At 43.1% G+C, this 20,788-nt stretch overlaps 3 non-coding genes across 3 annotated transcripts; all 3 read left to right on the forward strand.

Moving 5' to 3' along the window:
- The first annotated feature begins 2,544 nt into the window (after nucleotides 1-2,544).
- Nucleotides 2,545-2,617, forward strand: TRNAK-CUU (transfer RNA lysine (anticodon CUU)). Its single transcript has one exon. It is a non-coding gene; the product is annotated as a tRNA-Lys (tRNA).
- Nucleotides 2,618-12,093: 9,476 nt separating this feature from the next.
- TRNAG-UCC (transfer RNA glycine (anticodon UCC)) lies at nucleotides 12,094-12,165 on the forward strand. Its single transcript has one exon. It is a non-coding gene; the product is annotated as a tRNA-Gly (tRNA).
- Nucleotides 12,166-19,218: 7,053 nt separating this feature from the next.
- Nucleotides 19,219-19,291, forward strand: TRNAF-GAA (transfer RNA phenylalanine (anticodon GAA)). The gene has a single exon. It is a non-coding gene; the product is annotated as a tRNA-Phe (tRNA).
- Nucleotides 19,292-20,788: the final 1,497 nt, after the last annotated feature.

Genomic DNA, 20,788 nt, shown 5'->3' on the forward strand with positions numbered 1-20,788 from the left:
CGGGGGTCAACGCCCCCGCGGCCCGGTCCGTGACCAGGCCTCCTGGTGAATCACAGTCTGATCAAACAGGCTGTTACTGCTGGCTGCACGCAATCCAACGTACAAGCCACAGCCCGGCTGGTCGGGTACCGACTTTAGGTGCTTGTCCAGTGCCAGCTTGAAGACAGCCAGGGGTCTATTGGTAATCCTCCTTATGTATGCTGGGAGGCTGTTGAACAGTCTCGGGCCCCTGACACTTAATGTGCTAGTGACACCCCTGTTTTTCATTGGGGGATGTTGCATCATCTGCCGAGTCTTTTGCTTTCGTTTTGAATGATTTTTGTGTGCAAGTTCGGTACTAGTTCCTCTAGGATTTTCCACGTGTATATAATCATGTATCTCTCCCGCCTGCGTTCCAGGAATTACAGGTTCAGGAACCTCAAGCGCTCCCAGTAATTGAGGTGTTTTATCTCCGTTATGCGCGCCGTGAAGGTTCTCTGTACATTTTCTAGGTCAGCAATTTCACCTGCCTTGAAAGGTGCTGTTAGTGTGCAGCAATATTCCAGCCTAGATAGAACAAGCGACCTGAAGAGTGTCATCATGGGCTTTAGCCTCCCTAGTTTTGAAGGTTCTCATTATCGATCCTGTCATTCTTCTAGCAGATGCGATTGATACAATGTTATGGTCCTTGAAGGTGAGATCCTCCGACATGATCACTCCCAGGTCTTTGACATTGGTGTTTCGCTCTATTTTGTGGCCAGAATTTGTTTTGTACTATGATGAAGTCTTAATTTCCTCGTGTTTACCATATCTGAGTAATTGAAATTTCTCATCGTTGAACTTCATATTGTTTTCTGCAGCCCACTGAAAGATTCGGTTGATGTCCGCCTGGAGCCTTGCAGTGTCTGCAATGGAAGACACTGTCATGCAGATTCGGGTGTCATCTGCAAAGGAAGACACGGTGCTGTGGCTGACATCCTTGTCTATGTCAGATATGAGGATGAGGAACAAGATGGGAGCGAGTACTGTGCCTTGTGGAACAGAGCTTTTCACCGTAGCCACCTCAGATTTTACTCTGTTGACTACCTAAATTACTGGGAACGGATGAAGGTCCTTGATCAGTATTCCCTGGAACGCAGGCGAGAGATACATAACAAAATACTCTTGGAAAATTCTTGAGGGATTAGTTCCAAACTTGCACACGAAAATCACTCCCTATGAAAGCTAGACTCAGCAGGAGATGCAACATTTCCCCAATTGCTTTAAATAGTAGTAGACTGTAATGCAATACATCATAATGTAAATTGTTCCATTGTAATACCAAATTTCATTGTTTTAAATAGTACTAAAGTGTAATACATCATATTGTAAATTGTTATAAATTGTTATATAGTAATACTGTGATCTATATTAACTAATTCAATATTATAAAAAGTCTGTACTAGACTTACCAGAACCATGCAGCATCACCTGATACAATATTCAGTTCTCCTGTACTCGCTGTAACTCATCTAAAGACCATATGAACTATGTATTATTGCCTTACTAATCTTAAGTTAACCTTTAAGTTTGCCCGAAATGCTCAGCATACAAAGGGGCTCTGGCATGTACACCCAACTATTATATTCCTTTGTACAACCATGTAACTTGTCACAGACAAACATCTTAATCTTAATTAAAATCAGGGGAGCCACGAGTACACTGAGAGACAACACAATAAGTGTCCGGAGCCCAAGACTGTTCAACTGCCTCCCAGCATACATAAGGGGGATTACCAATAGACCCCTGACTGTCTTCAAGAAGGCGCTGGACAGGCACCTAAAGTTAGTACCTGAACAACCGGTCTGTGGGTCGTACGCCAATTTGTGTGCGGTCAGCAGTAACAGCCTGGTTGATCAGGCCCTGATCTACCGCGAGGCCTGGTCTCAGACCGAGCCGCGGGGGCGTTGACCCCCGAAACTCTCTCCAGGTAAACTCCAGGAGGATATTTACATATTATTGAACTAACACATGCAGCACAGTCTAAAATAATATCTTTATTTACAAGTACATGAACAAGGTATACAGACCATAGCTGACATCAATAACATTTTCGGCAAATTAAGTCAGTTTTGTCCCAGGATGCAACCCACACCAGTTCACTAACATTTAGAAACACGTACCTAATGTTTCCAGCCGTACCGAGGATTCGATCTCCAGAAGATAATGAGACTTCATTGGTGTTATTGATCTCACACCGATGATGTGTTATAAGTAAGTTTATTCAGGTACACATAAATACAGTTACATATATTATATAGCAACATATGTGTAGAGAACCTGGGATAATCCAAAAAAGTCAGACAAACTGACTTATTTCCATTAGGGTCATTTTAATCCCTAATTATTACACTATAAAGTAGATAATGGATATTAATAATATAATACTTAACATGGGTAAACACACGTAATAACAGATATGTAAACTTAATTCTTATACATTATTTTAAAACAATTAAATGCTGTATATTTAAACATATGAAATAAAGTTTTGTTTAACTATTTATATAAAACCCTGGTAAATAAGCCCGGCTAGCTCAGTCGGTAGAGCACGAGACTCTTAATCTCGGGGTCGTGGGTTCGAGCCCCACGTTGGGCGTAGATTTTTTCTTTTACAGTAATGTAGCACTTGCTGATAGATGGATAGATTAGATAGATAGATGCTAACTTTGAAATGAGCCTCAGATATACATCTATGGAAGTCTGCATGTGTAATACTGTGGCTGGCAGTCTTCAAGCTGGCACTGGACAAGCATCTAAAGTCGGTACCTGACCAGCCGGGCTGTGGCTCGTACGTTGGTTTACGTGCAGCCAGCAGTAACAGCCTGGTTGATCAGGCTCTGATCCACCAGGAGGCCTGGTCACAGACCGGGCCGCGGGGGCGTTGACCCCCGGAACTCTCTCCAGGTAAACTCCAGGTAAACTAAGTTATTATGGACCAGAGAGACTTATTATTGAGTATTTAACGAGGACAATTTTTTTCAGTCATATCCAAAGACGTCTGAGGTAACATTAATGAGTATTATAGTATTGATCATCGGTATATGTGTTTTTCCTTGGATATTATTTTACTGGAGAGGGTTTCGGGGGTCAACGCCCCCGCGGCTCGGTCTGAGACCAGGCCTCATGGTGGATCAGGTTCTGATCAACCAGGCTGTTACTGCTGGCCGCACGCAAGCTGACGTACGAACCACAGCTCGGTTGGTCAGGTACTAACTTTAGGGTTGTATATATCAAATTTCATAAACTGTGCATGTGTCTAGCAATGGTTAATGGAGTACCGTCCTCACACACGGAGAACCTGGGATCGATCCTCGGCACGGATAAAATCTTGGGCATGCTACCTTACACCAGCTGTCCTGATCACCTAGCAGTAAATAGGTACCTGGGTGTTAGTTGACTGGTGTGGGGGTCACATCCTGGGGAACAAGATTAAAAGGACCCCAATGGAAATAAGACAGACAGTCCTCGATGATACACTGACTTTACTGGGTTATCCTGGGTGGCTAACCCACCGGGGTTAAAAATCCAAAGAAAATCTTATATCAACTCGTCAGTTATTGTATATACATTTATCATATTCACATAAGAGCTAATAGGCTCAGTGTCTGTCAATTCAGGATTGTTCAAACCAAATCAGATCAAATCAAATCAAAATTTATCTCTTTGTAAAGGTTAGTTTAATGTTTATTATGCACCCCATACCCATCCTGTGGGTGGTAGTCACCCCATACCCATCCTGTGGGCGGTAGTCACCCCATACCCATCCTGTGGGCGGTAGTCACCCCATACCCATCCTGTGGGCGGTAGTCACCCCATACCCATCCTGTGGGCGGTAGTCACCCCATACCCATCCTGTGGGCGGTAGTCACCCCATACCCATCCTGTGGGCGGTAGTCACCCCATACCCATCCTGTGGGTGGTAGTCACCCCATACCCATCCTGTGGGCGGTAGTCACCCCATACCCATCCTGTGGGCGGTAGTCAAAAGATTACAGAGGTACATAATTGAGTAAGTTACAGAGGTAATGAACTCACAATTTACAAAGGTAATGAACTCACAATTTACAAAGGTAATGAACTCACAATTTACAAAGGTAATGAACTCACAATTTACAAAGGTAATGAACTCACAATTTACAAAGGTAATGAACTCACAATTTACAAAGGTAATGAACTCACAATTTACAAAGGTAATGAACTCACAATTTACAAAGGTAATGAACTCACAATTTACAAAGGTAATGAACTCACAATTTACAAAGGTAATGAACTCACAATTTACAAAGGTAATGAACTCACAATTTACAAAGGTAATGAACTCACAATTTACAAAGGTAATGAACTCCAGGTAGGTCTAGTAACAATCATGACAAGTTACAAAGGTATTTACAGATTACAGAGGTACACAATGGGTCCAGGGACCGGGCTCCAAAGTTTTGATGGCTGAACTAGGTACAAGGTAATGAACTCACAAGTTACAAAGGTAATGAACTCACAAGTTACAAAGGTAATGAATCCTGTAAGAATGGTTACTTACGTTTATACATGGCTACAATCATGAACAAATTATAGAGTAATGAGCAATTCACACTTCCACACCCGGTCACAACTGTAATGAGTTATTATTTGACTGGAACAAAGAAAACCACTATTATGCTGAAGTATTTCAGGTAGACTAACCTAATATTTAAAGACTAAAGTTTAGACAGGTAAAGGCTGGAACAGTAAAATTTTCAATATTTTACTCTATTATTATTATGATGTAGTATAATTTATGATATAAACGTCTATTTTTACGTTCGTAATAATGACTTAATAGCTAAGGGATAATATAATATTTGGGAGAATTGCTTTAAATTTGGTTGGAGTTTAATATAGTCTGGGTAGTTTAGTTAGTTTAATATGTTTATTATGCACCCCATACCCATCCTGTGGGCGGTAGTCAAAAGATTACAGAGGTACATAATTGGTCCAGGGACTGGGCCTCAAAGTTTTGATAGCTGAGCAAGTTACAGAGGTAATGAATTCACAATTTACAAAGGTAATGAACTCACAATTTACAAAGGTAATGAACTCCAGGTAGGTCTAGTCACAATCATGACAAGTTACAAAGGTATTTACAGATTACAGAGGTACACAATGGGTCCAGGGACCGGGCTCCAAAGTTTTGATGGCTGAACTAGGTACAAGGTAATGAACTCACAAGTTACAAAGGTAATGAACTCACAAGTTACAAAGGTAATGAATACTGTAAGAATGGTTACTTACGTTTATACATGGCTGCAATCATGAACAAATTTTAGAGTAATGAGCAATTCACACTTCCACACCCGGTCACAACTGTAGTGAGTTATTGGTGCAAATGTTGATTGCTGAGTCTCTCTCTCTCACACACACACATACAAATTCATACACACACACACATAAACACACACACACACACACACACACATTGACACCATGCCCAGTCCTAGGGTAGGGTAGGTGCCTCAGACCAGAAGCTAATTTCTCCCTATGATTCCCGTGAGGGCGGGGACTGTGGCTACGCCTGGGAACAATTGGTCCCAAAGATGAGAGGGTACTTGTGTGTGCCTCTTCCTATGCTAGACTTGGGTCTCGCACTCCCTAAACAGGGAGCCAAGGCCGGGCCACCACTTGGAAAAGGCCCGGGCCGGGAGAATACAAAAATGGTTATACATGACCATAATTTTTAAAGGGGTGGACTGGAAAGCCAGCGGAAGGCCTCGGTCAGATGACCAAAGGCGGGTCATCATGTAAGACCTGCGTCAGGAAACATTTGTCCTATTTCCTGATGAACCTTACCTAACCTTATTTTGAGAGGACATGATTTTTAAGTAGTCCTAAATTGATTTGTAGGTCGAGGACCTCTTGCTGTTTCAGACAAAGAATTCCATTCTTACATAGTGTGAGACGGACACGAGGATGTCAAAAAGTGTTTTGTGCCTCGTGTTATGCCTGTGTGTTCTCTTGAAGCTGTAAAGTAAAATGACACAAGTGGAAAATTGCATTTATCTGTATGTATAATTATGTACATAACAGTAAATGAACATAGATAATTATTATTTATCAGTTAGACAATAGGAATTTGGGACACCTAGGTCGCAAAAATGTCCCCCTTCGATACCTACCACTGTCATATCCACAAGTTGCTCTGGACCCATTAATTAAATGAATTATGCATCAGGAATTCTCGTTAATATATAAATTTGTGGACTGTATATTAAAAAATGATTATATATAAATTCACATATACATAACAAAAGGAAAATATATCTTAAAATCACTCACCAATTTGACTGGATATTAAGTTGTATCATGCTCAGAAAAACCTCACTAGCTAAATTTATGAAAACACTGGCCAGAATTATACACAAATCTAGAGAGCTTATCTGAGGTTCATGGAGCTGTCTTGTCCAGTCGTCTGATATCTCAAGTTATGCAGGAATGTACATCCAACAATTTCGCCTCCTATTTGAGAGGTGTGGAAAATTTTTTAATTTTCCGAAACTATAGTGCCTAATAGGTGTTTAATGTGTCTATATGGGTCAAAAATGTATTTGAAAATAAGAGTAGAACCAAGAGTTCCCTTTGCGCATGCGCGGATGTGCGGGAGGGGAAGGCGCGTATGGTTTTGAATGGTGGTGAGGAAGCTGAGAAAACATGGAACCACGAAACTGACGTTCACGGTGGCCTAAGGATTAATATAGGCCTCATCTCATAATAAGAAGTGTCGTAATTGTTCCTGGTGGAGAGTGAGGGAACGGGATTTACGGGACCACAGTAATAGAGTGGTAAAAATGTGATAAAGAGCGGGTGACTGACGCGTCACAATGGACTGTGTCCTGGGGAAAATTACCCTTGGATTAATCAGCACTCATCGGTCTCAGATCTTAATGGAGTGACCTCTAGTTTGTATAATAGTTATGAGACGTTAAATCGGCTTGTGAATTGTAATGTAATTAATGATAATAACGCTAAGTTAAGAGAATATGTGAAGTGAAATAAGTCGTTTGCTCCGAGTGAACACGTTAGACCTCGTTGTTAACGAGACGAGGAAAGGGAAACTCCTTGAGTCACGACGTCTAAAGCAGGACAAACCAGCGGATACCTCGTCCTGCTGGAATGAGAATCGTGTCGGTGTAGCAGGACATCGAAAATGAGATGGTGAATCAAGAAATGAGGAATATCAATCACCCACAGTTAAGTAACCCTTCTAGTTATAGCAACCTTAGACTGGCCAGTAGTGGTATGTTATAATTAGATAGGTTACGAGTGATCCAGCTACATCAAGTGACCACCAGAGAACATCTGGTAAGTAGTGGGATTATGTACAAATGTTTTCCTTGACGGATGTATCCAGGTGTGTCCTACCCCCCCCCCTTCATTCAGTTAAACTAATATAATCTATACAGTCCACAATTAATTAGTAGCACCGTACTTGTGGGTGCTACCCAATCCATACTGGTCTCGGATAGATATGGATAAGATTGTGAGGTCGAGGGGACCACTTGGTGCGACCAGGGGTGGTTAAGTTTTCTCACATGTCTACACGGGGTGACTACGGTAAACAATATGATTGTCTCCCAATGAGATTACTGGTATGTATATAATGTTGAGGTACATACAGGTAAACACCCTAGAAAATTTTCCATATCTGCCCGTTGGTCCTTCGAAAACGGATGCAATCAGTGAAAAAATTAATTGAATTAATTACTTAATAATTAAGTGACTGATTGAAGGAAGTGGGTGTAGGGTGCACAAGTTTAATCGATCGTGTGATGGATGACAATTAGCCCAATTAATTGCTAGCACATGTGTGGCTAGGATTTATACAAGAGTAAAGTGCAAGAATTACTCTTATAAGGCGCCTACTTAAGTTGTATAATCAGTGATTAATAATTCTCTAACCATGACTGGATCTAATGGAGTTAATGTGGCTGACAAGTCCGTGAATTTTAGAGTAATGAAAGCATCATTACAGGCTATTAAAAGCCATGTGACGAAGGCATTTGATTTAGTGAATCAAAGAACCGTGAACCCTAATGAATTAAAGTTATATTTAGATGCTTTAGAGAGTAGATTTGATTGGTACAAATTGTGGTTTAAAGACTGTGAAAGAGATCTGCTAGAGAATTGTGCAGATAGAATGGAAATGAATGTTTTAATTAATCAACATTACGAATTGGAAGAAAAACTGTCTTGTAAAAGTAAGGCTTTGAATAAATTAAAGGGTGTAAGCCAGGCAGTTGATCAACCTATTAATGCAAAGGGTGTGTTTGCCAAAACCTCCATAGTACGGTCTGGAGGAAATCAGACTAGGTCGGCAGGAATTAATTGTTCAATTGCAGACCAGTCAGCCAAACAGTTCTAAGGATATAACACATAATGACTCTGAAGTATCTGTCAAGTCTCAAAAGGGAAAATTAATCCCAGTGGTAATAATCATAGTTAAGAGTTAAATAGGCACATATCAAGTCAGGAATCAGTAATAGTGGTTCCTCACATCAAGGTAAGAGGAATAAGTACCTCGGTAAGTGTAACCTGGTTAATAAGAGGTCAGGCAAGGAAAAGAGAGACTGCCTCTTCTGCCAGGGTACTCATTTCACTAAAAATTGTAATGCCTGTAATTCATGGGACATTAAAGTGGAAAGAATGAAAGAACTTGACAGATTTATCAGATGTCTAGACAATCATAATGTAAAGGATTGTCATACCAAATTGAACAGTTGCTATCAATGCAACAAGGGAAAGCACCATACAGTTATGTGCAGGGTTGTATGTGATTCTTATAATAATGGTGACAATAATGATAATGTTAATAACCCTGACACTACAGTGACTGATGTAAAGGTTGCAGCTAATGGCAATAATGATGGCCTAGCTGAGGTAGCCTTGACGGTGTTGGATGTAAAAATTCAGGATAAAGGGCATAAATCCAAAACCATACGGCGTCACTCTCCTCAACACTGGTACGGGCCATGTAATATATGGCAGACTACCGCCTAGTAATAATGACTAGAGGAAGTAGTGAATACGGTCACGGTGTCTTACTCATGAAAGGTCAACCCAGTACAAGTATTCTTCTATCGAGAATGATGTTGAACCAGTCTAATTTGTGGGAGCTGGACAGCATAGGGATTAATGTAAATGAGGAAAGTCCAAATGATTCCTTTACTCAGGAACAATACCTGAAGGATGTTAAATGTGAATCTGGACATTACTGGGTGCGACTTCCGTGGAAGCTTGACCGTCCAGAATTACCTACTAATTATAGGATGGCGTATGGACAGTTAAAGGGCCCAGCTCTGCGAACTGAGCAAGACACCAAAATTGTTGACTGCTTATAATGATATAATTAATAAGCAGTTAAATAATAAATTGTTCTTACTTCAGGCGACGATAAATGCACACCTTAAATGCACAGGCGGTCCACTGAGCGAAGTAATTGGGTAAATAATCTTATGTGGACAATTTCCGGGTGTGACGTCAACTGAAGAGGAACTAATGAGGATATGTGAAGGGGTTAATGAAATAATGAAGAAATGTGCTGGGACTGACTTGGGATACTGAGAGACTTGTTATTGTTAAAGTCTCAAAATTCCAGTATGTCCAATAAATTAATCCAGGGAGCATAGGCTTATGCCCCTGAGAGAATGGAACACTAATTAGTCCATTTTGAGGGATCCATAAATATAGATGGCCATGGAGTTGGTGCCTATATGCAGTAATGTGCTGGGGCTGACTTGGGATACTGAGAGACTTGTTATTGGTAAAGTCTCAAAATTCCAGTATGCCCAATAACTTAATCCAGGGAGCATAGGCTTATGCCCCTGAGAGAATGGAACACCAATTAGTCCATTTTGAGGGATCCATAAATATAGATGGCCATGGAGTTGGTGCCTATATGCAGTAATGTGCTGGGGCTGACTTGGGATACTGAGAGACTTGTTATTGGTAAAGTCTCAAAATTCCAGTATGCCCAATAACTTAATCCAGGGAGCATAGGCTTATGCCCCTGAGAGAATGGAACACCAATTAGTCCATTTTGAGAGTTCAATAAATATGGGTGGCCAGTGAAGATGGAAAAAATTGTACTCCACATTATGTAAGTCGTCTAGCAACGACCTCCGCCCGGCCGCAGTGTGGAAAATTTTTTAATTTTCCGAAACTATAGTGCCTAATAGGTGTTTAATGTGTCTATATGGGTCAAAAATGTATTTGAAAATAAGAGTAGAACCAAGAGTTCCCTTTGCGCATGCGCGGATGTGCGGGAGGGGAAGGCGCGTATGGTTTTGAATGGTGGTGAGGAAGCTGAGAAAACATGGAACCACGAAATTGACGTTCACGGTGGCCTAAGGATTAATATAGGCCTCATCTCATAATAAGAAGTGTCGTAATTGTTCCTGGTGGAGAGTGAGGGAACGGGATTTACGGGACCACAGTAATAGAGTGGTAAAAATGTGATAAAGAGCGGGTGACTGACGCGTCACAATGGACTGTGTCCTGGGGAAAATTACCCTTGGATTAATCAGCACTCATCGGTCTCAGATCTTAATGGAGTGACCTCTAGTTTGTATAATAGTTATGAGACGTTAAATCGGCTTGTGAATTGTAATGTAATTAATGATAATAACGCTAAGTTAAGAGAATATGTGAAGTGAAATAAGTCGTTTGCTCCGAGTGAACACGTTAGACCTCGTTGTTAACGAGACGAGGAAAGGGAAACTCCTTGAGTCACGACGTCTAAAGCAGGACAAACCAGCGGATACCTCGTCCTGCTGGAATGAGAATCGTGTCGGTGTAGCAGGACATCGAAAATGAGATGGTGAATCAAGAAATGAGGAATATCAATCACCCACAGTTAAGTAACCCTTCTAGTTATAGCAACCTTAGACTGGCCAGTAGTGGTATGTTATAATTAGATAGGTTACGAGTGATCCAGCTACATCAAGTGACCACCAGAGAACATCTGGTAAGTAGTGGGATTATGTACAAATGTTTTCCTTGACGGATGTATCCAGGTGTGTCCTACCCCCCCCCCCCCTTCATTCAGTTAAACTAATATAATCTATACAGTCCACAATTAATTAGTAGCACCGTACTTGTGGGTGCTACCCAATCCATACTGGTCTCGGATAGATATGGATAAGATTGTGAGGTCGAGGGGACCACTTGGTGCGACCAGGGGTGGTTAAGTTTTCTCACATGTCTACACGGGGTGACTACGGTAAACAATATGATTGTCTCCCAATGAGATTACTGGTATGTATATAATGTTGAGGTACATACAGGTAAACACCCTAGAAAATTTTCCATAAGAGGTGTCAATCCAATTTTAACCTCTAGAGCACGAAAAATTCTTCTCATTATATTAACGTTGTACAAAATTCAAAACCAAGATGGCGAGTCCCGTCTGCGCAGACGCAGGCTTTCCGTTTTCTATGATATAAATATTATTAAATACAGTATGGCCATCTATTTACATATAAATACTGAATTTCTGGAAAATATATACAGTATTTTCCACAACACGAGTGCAACTAATGTGACATTTTATTGTGGCAACGTTTCGTTCCTGCAGAGCAAAACGTTGCCACAATAAAATGTCACATTAGTTGCACTTATGTCCTCTTTACATATTGTGGGTAATTCTACCAACATTAATATAATCTGTTGAAGCTGTCTAGAAGTTTGAGTGGAAGGTTGATAATGGAGTTTAATGTTCTGTATATATATAGTAAACACAGTAATAAGTGTGTATATGTTGTATATTAAGTAAGTTGAAGTAAGTTTATTTAGGTATACACAAATACAGTTCACCTGCCATACATGAACCAAAATAATATTCATACATATTTCACATTAAGACCCCAGTTGAAGTAAGTCACATTATTATTATTATTTGGGTTATCCCAGGTTCTCTACACATATGCTGCTATGTATGATAATCTATGTAACTGTATTTATGTATACCTGAATAAACTTACTTGTCAATAAACAAAATATAAGAAAATTTATGAATATTACAATTTTTTTAAGTCTCTTGCTGTAGCGATGGTGGTATAGTGGTGAGCATAGCTGCCTTCCAAGCAGTTGACCCGGGTTCGATTCCCGGCCATCGCAGAATTACATTTTTTTCTTTACAGATATAAGTAGTCATGTAAAGAAAACAGATCAAAAAGGGCGAAAGGTTGCGAGAAAAAGGAACGGTAAAAACAATGTGATATCTAAAAGTCAAATAAATCCAGTGGTTGTGTTACAATTTTACACAGTTTTGGGAGACGACAATTGCCTTTAAGAAGTAACACAGAGGACAAGTCGACCTGGAGCTAACATCTAAGACCTGGGGATCCCATCAGAGGACAAGTCGACCTGGAGCTAACATCTAAGACATGGGGATCCCATCAGAGGACAAGTCGACCTGGAGCTAACATCTAAGACCTGGGGATCCCATCAGAGGACAAGTCGACCTGGAGCTAACATCTAAGACCTGGGGATCCCATCAGAGGACAAGTCGACCTGGAGCTAACATCTAAGACCTGGCGATCCCATCAGAGGACAAGTCGACCTGGAGCTAACATCTAAGACCTGGGGATCCCATCAGAGGACAAGTCGACCTGGAGCTAACATCTAAGACCTGGGGATCCCATCAGAGGACAAGTCGACCTGGAGCTAACATCTAAGACCTGGGGATCCCATCAGAGGACAAGTCGACCTGGAGCTAACATCTAAGACCTGGGGATCCCATCAGAGGACAAGTCGACCTGGAGCTAACATCTAAGACCTGGGGATCCCATCAGAGGACAAGTCGACCTGGAGCTAACATCTAAGACCTGGGGATCCCATCAGAGGACAAGTCGACCTGGAGCTAACATCTAAGACCTGGGGATCCCATCAGAGGACAAGTCGACCTGGAGCTAACATCTAAGACCTGGGGATCCCATCAGAGGACAAGTCGACCTGGAGCTAACATCTAAGACCTGGGGATCCCATCAGAGGACAAGTCGACCTGGAGCTAACATCTAAGACCTGGGGATCCCATCAGAGGACAAGTCGACCTGGAGCTAACATCTAAGACCTGGGGATCCCATCAGAGGACAAGTCGACCTGGAGCTAACATCTAAGACCTGGGGATCCCATCAGAGGACAAGTCGACCTGGAGCTAACATCTAAGACCTGGGGATCCCATCAGAGGACAAGTCGACCTGGAGCTAACATCTAAGACCTGGGGATCCCATCAGAGGACAAGTCGACCTGGAGCTAACATCTAAGACCTGGGGATCCCATCAGAGGACAAGTCGACCTGGAGCTAACATCTAAGACCTGGCGATCCCATCAGAGGACAAGTCGACCTGGAGCTAACATCTAAGACCTGGGGATCCCATCAGAGAACAAGTCGACCTGGAGCTAACATCTAAGACCTGGGGATCCCATCAGAGGACAAGTCGACCTGGAGCTAACATCTAAGACCTGGCGATCCCATCAGAGGACAAGTCGACCTGGAGCTAACATCTAAGACCTGGGGATCCCATCAGAGGACAAGTCGACCTGGAGCTAACATCTAAGACCTGGGGATCCCATCAGAGGACAAGTCGACCTGGAGCTAACATCTAAGACCTGGGGATCCCATCAGAGGACAAGTCGACCTGGAGCTAACTTCTAAGACCTGGGGATCCCATCAGAGGACAAGTCGACCTGGAGCTAACATCTAAGACCTGGGGATCCCATCAGAGGACAAGTCGACCTGGAGCTAACTTCTAAGACCTGGGAATTCCATCAGAGGACAAGTCGACCTGGAGCTAACTTCTAAGACCTGGGGATCCCATCAGAGGACTAATCGATACTTTGGCACTGTTTACTTAAGTAAGTATATTCAGATACAGGTACATTTAAAAACCTGGAGTTTACCTGGAGAGGGTTTCGGGGGTCAACGCCCCCGTGGCCCGGTCTGAGACCAGGCCTCAGTGGATCAGGGTCTGAACCACCAGGCTGTTACTGCTGGCCGCACGCAAGCTGACGTATGAACCACAGCCCGGCTGGTCAGGTACCGACTTTAGGTGAGTGTCCAGTGCCTTCTTGAAAACAGTCAGGGGTCTATTGGTAATTCCCCTTATGTATGCTGGGAGGCAGTTGAACAGTCTTGGGCCCCTGACACTTATTGTGTTGTCTCTCAGTGTATTCGTGGCGCCCCTGCTTTTCATCTGGGGAATGTTGCATCTCCTGCCGAGTCTTTTGCTTTTATAGGAAGTGATTTTCGTGTGCAGGTTTGGTACCAATCGCTCCCTACAGTTACATAATTTGTCATACATTGCAGCATATGTGTAGATTACCTTGGATAACCCCCCTCCCCCCACACACAAAAAAGTGACTTGTTTCCGCTGGGGTTCTTTTATTATCTTAATATATAAACCTTAACACTTAAAAAATACTAAGTAACTCAACTATATGAAAAACAGTTACAATACAAGGAGGTATACTAGGAATAAGTAAACTTGAGTTATTCACTATATCATTAAAGAGAAGATCAGATCACAGTAATAGGTACATATATGTTAGCTATATAAGAAATCATTCTCCTCCCTTTCTGTAGCTTCATTAAGTACCTTTTAGATCTCTTCCTCAACTGGTTCATACTAGGACAGACTTGAAATGTGTAGGTAGTCCGTTCCACTCCTTTACTGTTGTACAATAAAATGTGTTTGAAGCCTGACCACTGACTGGGTAAATTGTGTTCCCTTACCCTAGTACTGTACTTGTTTTGGTTCCCACCCTTGACAAACTTGGCAGCAAGATATTCTGGACTCTGTGAGCAATTTTATAAACTTGATTTAACTTTAGCTGTTTTACTCTGTCTTCAACATTCAGTATATCCAGCTGTAATTCACACTGGTCTACATGTTCTCTTATACTCACCCCAGATCCTTTTCCTTGAGTGAGGTTTGTAGTCTCTGGCCCCCCCAGACTGTTCTCCGTCTGCGGTCTTCTTTGCTCTTCCCCAATCTTCATGGCTTTTCACTTGGTGGAGTTGAACTTCAGCAGCCAATTGCTGGACCAGGCCTGCAGCCTGTCCAGATCCCTTCGTAGTTTTCCTGGTCCTCGTCTGATTAAATTCTTCTCATCAACTTCACATCATCTGCGAACAGGGACACTTCGTGTACTCACCTATTTGTGGTTGCAGGGGTCGATTCATAGCTCCTGGCCCCGCCTCTTCACTGATTGCTACTGGGTCCTCCCTCTCCCTGCTCCATGAGCTTTATCAAACCTCGTCTTAAAACTATGTATGGTTCCCGCCTCCACTACGTCACTTTCTAAGCTATTCCACTGCTGACAACAATATGACTGAAGAAATACTTCCTAACATCCCTTTGATTCATCTGAGTCTTCAACTTCCAATTGTGACCCCTTGTGTCTGTGTCCAATCTCTGGAACATCCTGTCTTTGTCCACCTTGTCTATTCAGCGCAGTATTTTATATGTCGTTATCATGTCTCCCCTGACCCTCCTGTCCTCCAGTGTCGCCAGGCCAATTTCCCTTAACCTTTCTTCGTAGGACAGTCCCCTAAGCTCTGGGACTAGTCTTGTTGCAAACCTTTGCACTTTCACTAATTTCTTGATGTGCTTGACCAGGTGTGGATTCCAAACTGGTGCTGCATACTCCAGTATGGGCCGATGTAAATGGTGTACAGAGTCTTGAACGATTCCTTACTGAGGTATCGGAATGCTATCCTTAGGTTTGCCAGATGCCCATACGCTGCAGCAGTTATCTGATTGAGGAGATGTACTCGGTGTTATACTTACGCCAAGGTCCTTTTCCTTAAATGAGGTTTGCAGTCTATGGCCACCTAGACTGTACTGTGTCTGCGGTCTTCTTTGCCCTTCCCCGATCATCATGACTTTGCATTTGGCAGAGTTAAATTCAAGGAGCCAGTTGCTGGACCAGGCTTGTAGCCTGTCCAGGTCGCTTTGTAGTCCTGCCTGATCCTCGACCGATTTAATTCTCTTTATTAGCTTCATGTCATCTACAAACAAGGACACTTCTGAGTCTATCCCTTCTGTTATGTCATTCACATATACGAAAAACAGCACAGGTCTTAGGACTGACCCCTGTGGAACCCCGCTTGTCACAGGCGCCCACTCTGACACCTCGTCACGTACCATGACTCGTTGTTGCCTCCCTGTCAGGTATTCTCTGATCCATTGCAATGCCTTTCCTGTTATGTGTGCCTGATCCTCTAGCTTTTGCAGTAACCTCTTGTGAGGAACTGTGTCGAAGGCCTTCTTGCAGTCCAAGAAAATGCAGTCTATCCACCCCCCCCTCTCTTGTCTTACTTCTGTCACCTTGTCATAAAACTCCAGTAGGTTTGTGACACAGAATTTTCCTTCCCTGAAACCGTGCTGGCTGTCGATTATACACTTGTTTCTTTCCAGGTGCTCCACCACTCTCCTCCTGATGATCTTTTCCATGACTTTGCATACTATACATGTTAGTGACACAGGTCTGTAGTTTAATGCCTCGTGTCTGTCTCCTGTTTTAAAAATTGGGACTACATTTGCCATCTTTCATACCTCAGGGAGTTGCCCAGTTTCATTGGATGTGTTGAAAATCTTTGTTAGTGGCACACACAGCATCTATGCTCCCTCTCTAAGGACCCATGGAGAGATGTCTTGTTCCACCCCCTTTGAGGTATCAAGTTCACATAGTAGCTTTTTCACCTCCTCCTCGGTTATGTGTACCTCATCCAGCACTTGTTGGTGTACCTCCCTGTTCGGATTTCCTGGAGTCCTACCAGTTTCCACTGCAAATACTTCTTTAAATCGTGTGTTGAGCTCCTCACATACCTCTTGGTCGTTTCTTGTGAACTCCCCTCCTTCCTTCCTCAGTCTGATTACCTGGTCCTTGACTGTTGTTTTCCTCCTGATGTGGCTATACAACAGCTTCGGGTCAGACTTAACTTTCGATGCTATGTCATTTTCGTATTGTCGCTGAGCCTCCCTTCTTATCTGTGCATATTTGTTTCTGGCTCTTTGGCCGATCTCTTTGTTTTCCTGGGTCCTTTGTCTTCTGTACCTTTTCCATTCTCTAGTAAACTAGTTCAGCTATCATAACTTTGGGGTCCAGTCCCTGGGCCCATTATGTGCCTCTGCAATCTTTTGACTACCACCCACAGGATGGGTATGGTGTGACTACCACCCACAGGATGGGTATGGTGTGACTACCACCTACAGGATCACAACAGTGCCACGATCGCACGTGCAAAGAAAATGATAGGATGGATAATGAGAACTTTCAAAACGAGAGATGCCAAGCCAATGATGATCCTTTTCAAATCACTTGTTGTCTCCAGGCTGGAATACTGCTGTACATTAACATCTCCATTCAAAGCAGGTGAAATCGCACATCTAGAGAGTGTACAGACATCCTTTACTGCACGTATAAGTTCTGTCAAGCACCTTAACTACTGGGAACGCTTGGAAGCACTTGATTTGTACTCGTTGGAACGCAGGAGGGAGAGATATATCATAATCTACACTTGGAAAATCTTGGAAGGAATGGTCCCAAATCTGCACACAGAAATCACTCCCTACGAAAGTAAAAGACTGGGCAGGCGATGCAAAATGCCCCCAATAAAAAGTAGGGACGCCATTGGTACACTAAGAGAAAACACCATAAGTGTCCGGGGCCCAAAACTGTTCAACAGCCTCCCATCAAGCATTAGGGGAATTGCCAATAAGCCCCTGGCTGCCTTCAAGAGAAAGCTGGACAGATACCTAAAGTCAGTGCCGGATCAGCCGGGCTGTGGCTCGTACGTTGGACTGCGTGCGGCCAGCAGTAACAGCCTAGTTGATCAGGCCCTGATCCATCGGGAGGCCTGGTCATGGACCGGGCCGCGGGGGCGTTGATCCCCGGAATAACCTCCAGGTAACCACCCACAGGATGGGTATGGTGTGACTACCACCCACAGGATGGGTAAGTAAGTAAGTAAGTAAGTTCATTCAGGTATACACAAATACAGTTACATAGAATTATCATACATAGCAGCATATGTGTAGAGAACCTAGGATAACCCAAAAAAGTCAGACAGAGTGACTTATTTCCATTGGTGTGACTACCACCCACAGGATGGGTATGGTGTGACTACCACCCACAGGATGGGTATGGTGTGACTACCACCCACAGGATGGGTATGGTGTAACTACCACCCACAGGATGGGTATGGTGTGACTACCACCCACAGGATGGGTATGGTGTGACTACCACCCACAGGATGGGTATGGTGTAACTACCACCCACAGGATGGGTATGAGGTGCATAATAAAGATATTAAACTAACTAATCAGTACACGTAGTTTTTGCCTCCCTACACCTTCGGGTAACCCCAAGACTCGTTCTGGCCTTCCCACTATTTCTGTTTCCCTTGGGAACAAACCTATCCAATGCCTCTTTGCATTTTGCTGTCACATAGTCCATCATTTCTTTTACTAATTTTCCTGCCATTTCTCTTTCCCATTGAACGTCTTGTAGGAAGTTCCTCATGCCTGTGTAGTCCCCCTTTTTGTAGTTTGTTTTTTCCCATCCTATTCCTGCTACTCTGTCCACTTGTAGCTCGTGTGTGTTTGCTCGTATTTGTGCTCCCCTATATGTACACACCTGTACGTGGTTGCAGGGGTCGATTCATATCTCCTGGCCCCGCTCGCGTGCTTGTGTGTGACCCAGTTAATATTTGCACTAATAACTCATTACAGTTGTGACCGGGTGTGGACTTGTGAATGGCTCATTATTTTGTAATTTGTTCATTATTGTAACCATGTATAGACGAGTAGATGATTCATTGCCTTGTAACTTGTTCATGATTTTGACCAGATCTACCTGGAGTTCATTACCTTCGTAACTTGTTCAGCTATCATAATTTTAGGATCCAGTCCCTGGACCCATTATGTACCTCTGTAATCTTTTAACTACCACCCACAAGATGGGTATGGTGTGCATGATAAAGATGTTGAACTAAACTAACTGTCAGGGTCTTCCTAGTCTGGTGAATATCAAATTTCTTCAAATCACAGTAAAAACTTTATTATACCTGAATAAACTTACTTGCTTACTTACTTAACCAAATAAAACAAATTTAGGGGACAGCTGCTTCGGCTTGTGACAAGTGACTATCAAGTTGTCACATAAGCCTAGATAGCTCAGTTGGGAGAGCGTTAGACTGAAGATCTAAAGGTCCCCGGTTCGATCCCGGGTCTGGGCAAACTATTTTTTCATTAAGTGGAATTTTGTTATTCCTGGCAAGTTATCTCCTTGAAATATGAGATCATTATTGCACTCAAAACTGAGCGCTAAGTCGATAAGGGTTCGATTTAGGAAAAGGAGGCAACACCAGTTTCTTGGATCAAGAATTTCTCACAGGCGTCACGGCACCTCCCGTGAGTTTACCTGGAGTTTACCTGGAGAGAGTTCAGGGGGTCAACGCCCCCGCGGCCCGGTCTGAGACCAGGCCTCCTGGTGGATCAGAGCCTGATCAACCAGGCTGTTGCTGCTGGCTGCACGCAAACCAACATACGAGCCACAGCCCGGCTGATCCGGAACTGACTTTAGGTGCTTGTCCAGTGCCAGCTTGAAGACTGCCAGGGGTCTGTGCTGGGAGGCAGCGAATCAGTCTCAGCCCCTGACACCTTATTGTATGGTCTCCCTAACGCACAGTGACACCCCCTGGCTTTTCAGCATTGGGGGATGGTGCATCCGTTCTGCCAAGTCTTTTGGTTTTCTGCAGTGGGTGGATTTTCAGTGCAAGTTCGGGTTACACTAGTCCCTCTAGGATTTTCCAGGTATATACAATCATGTATCTTCTCCTCCTGGCACCCATCCAGGGAATACAGGCTTTAGGAACCTCAAGCCGCCTCCCACAACTTGAGGTATGTTTATCCTCCGCTTATGCAAGGCTAAAGCCGTGAAACTTCTTGTACACATTTTCTAGGTTTCACAATTTCACCTGCCTGAAACCTGAAAGGCGCTGGTTAGTGTGCAGCAATATTCCTCCAGCCTTCAGATGAGAACAAGGCAGACCTGAAGAGGTACACACATGGGCTTGGCTCCTCCCTAGTTTTGAAGGTTCCATTATCCATCCTTGGGCTACCTCATCTAGATGCAGATTGCGATACAACGTTATGGTCCTTGAAGGTGAGGATCCTTCCGACATGACTACCACCCCTATGGTCTTTTGATTTGCGGCTGGTGTTTCGCTCCTCATTTTGCAACCAGAATTTGTTTCGGTTTTGGTACTCTGATACGAAGATTTTAACCGTTTCTATGTACTATATCTGGAGTAATTGAAAATTTCATCGTTGAACTTCTTCATTATTTTTCTCCTTGCAGCCCCACTTGAAAGATTTGGCTTGATGTCTGCCTGGAGCGATTAGCAGTGTTCGCAAATGGAAGACACTGGTCATGCAGATTCTGGGTGTCATCTGCAAAGGAAGACACGGTGCTGTAATTGACATCCTTGTTCCTATGTCGATATAATGGATGAGGAACAAGATGGGGAGCGAGTGACTGCGCCTTGTAGGAACAGGAGTTTTCCACCGTAGCTGCCTCGGACTTTACTCTGTCTTGGACGACTACCTTCCTGTGCTTCTGTTAGTGATGGAAATTATAGATCCATCGGACCTGACTTTTTCCTGTTATTCCTTTGTAGCACGCATTTTGTGCGATATTACGCCATGGTCACACTTCTTGTCGAAGGCTTTTG

This window comes from Cherax quadricarinatus, chromosome 2 (assembly GCF_038502225.1).
Source record: "Cherax quadricarinatus isolate ZL_2023a chromosome 2, ASM3850222v1, whole genome shotgun sequence".
NCBI lineage: Eukaryota > Metazoa > Arthropoda > Malacostraca > Decapoda > Parastacidae > Cherax > Cherax quadricarinatus.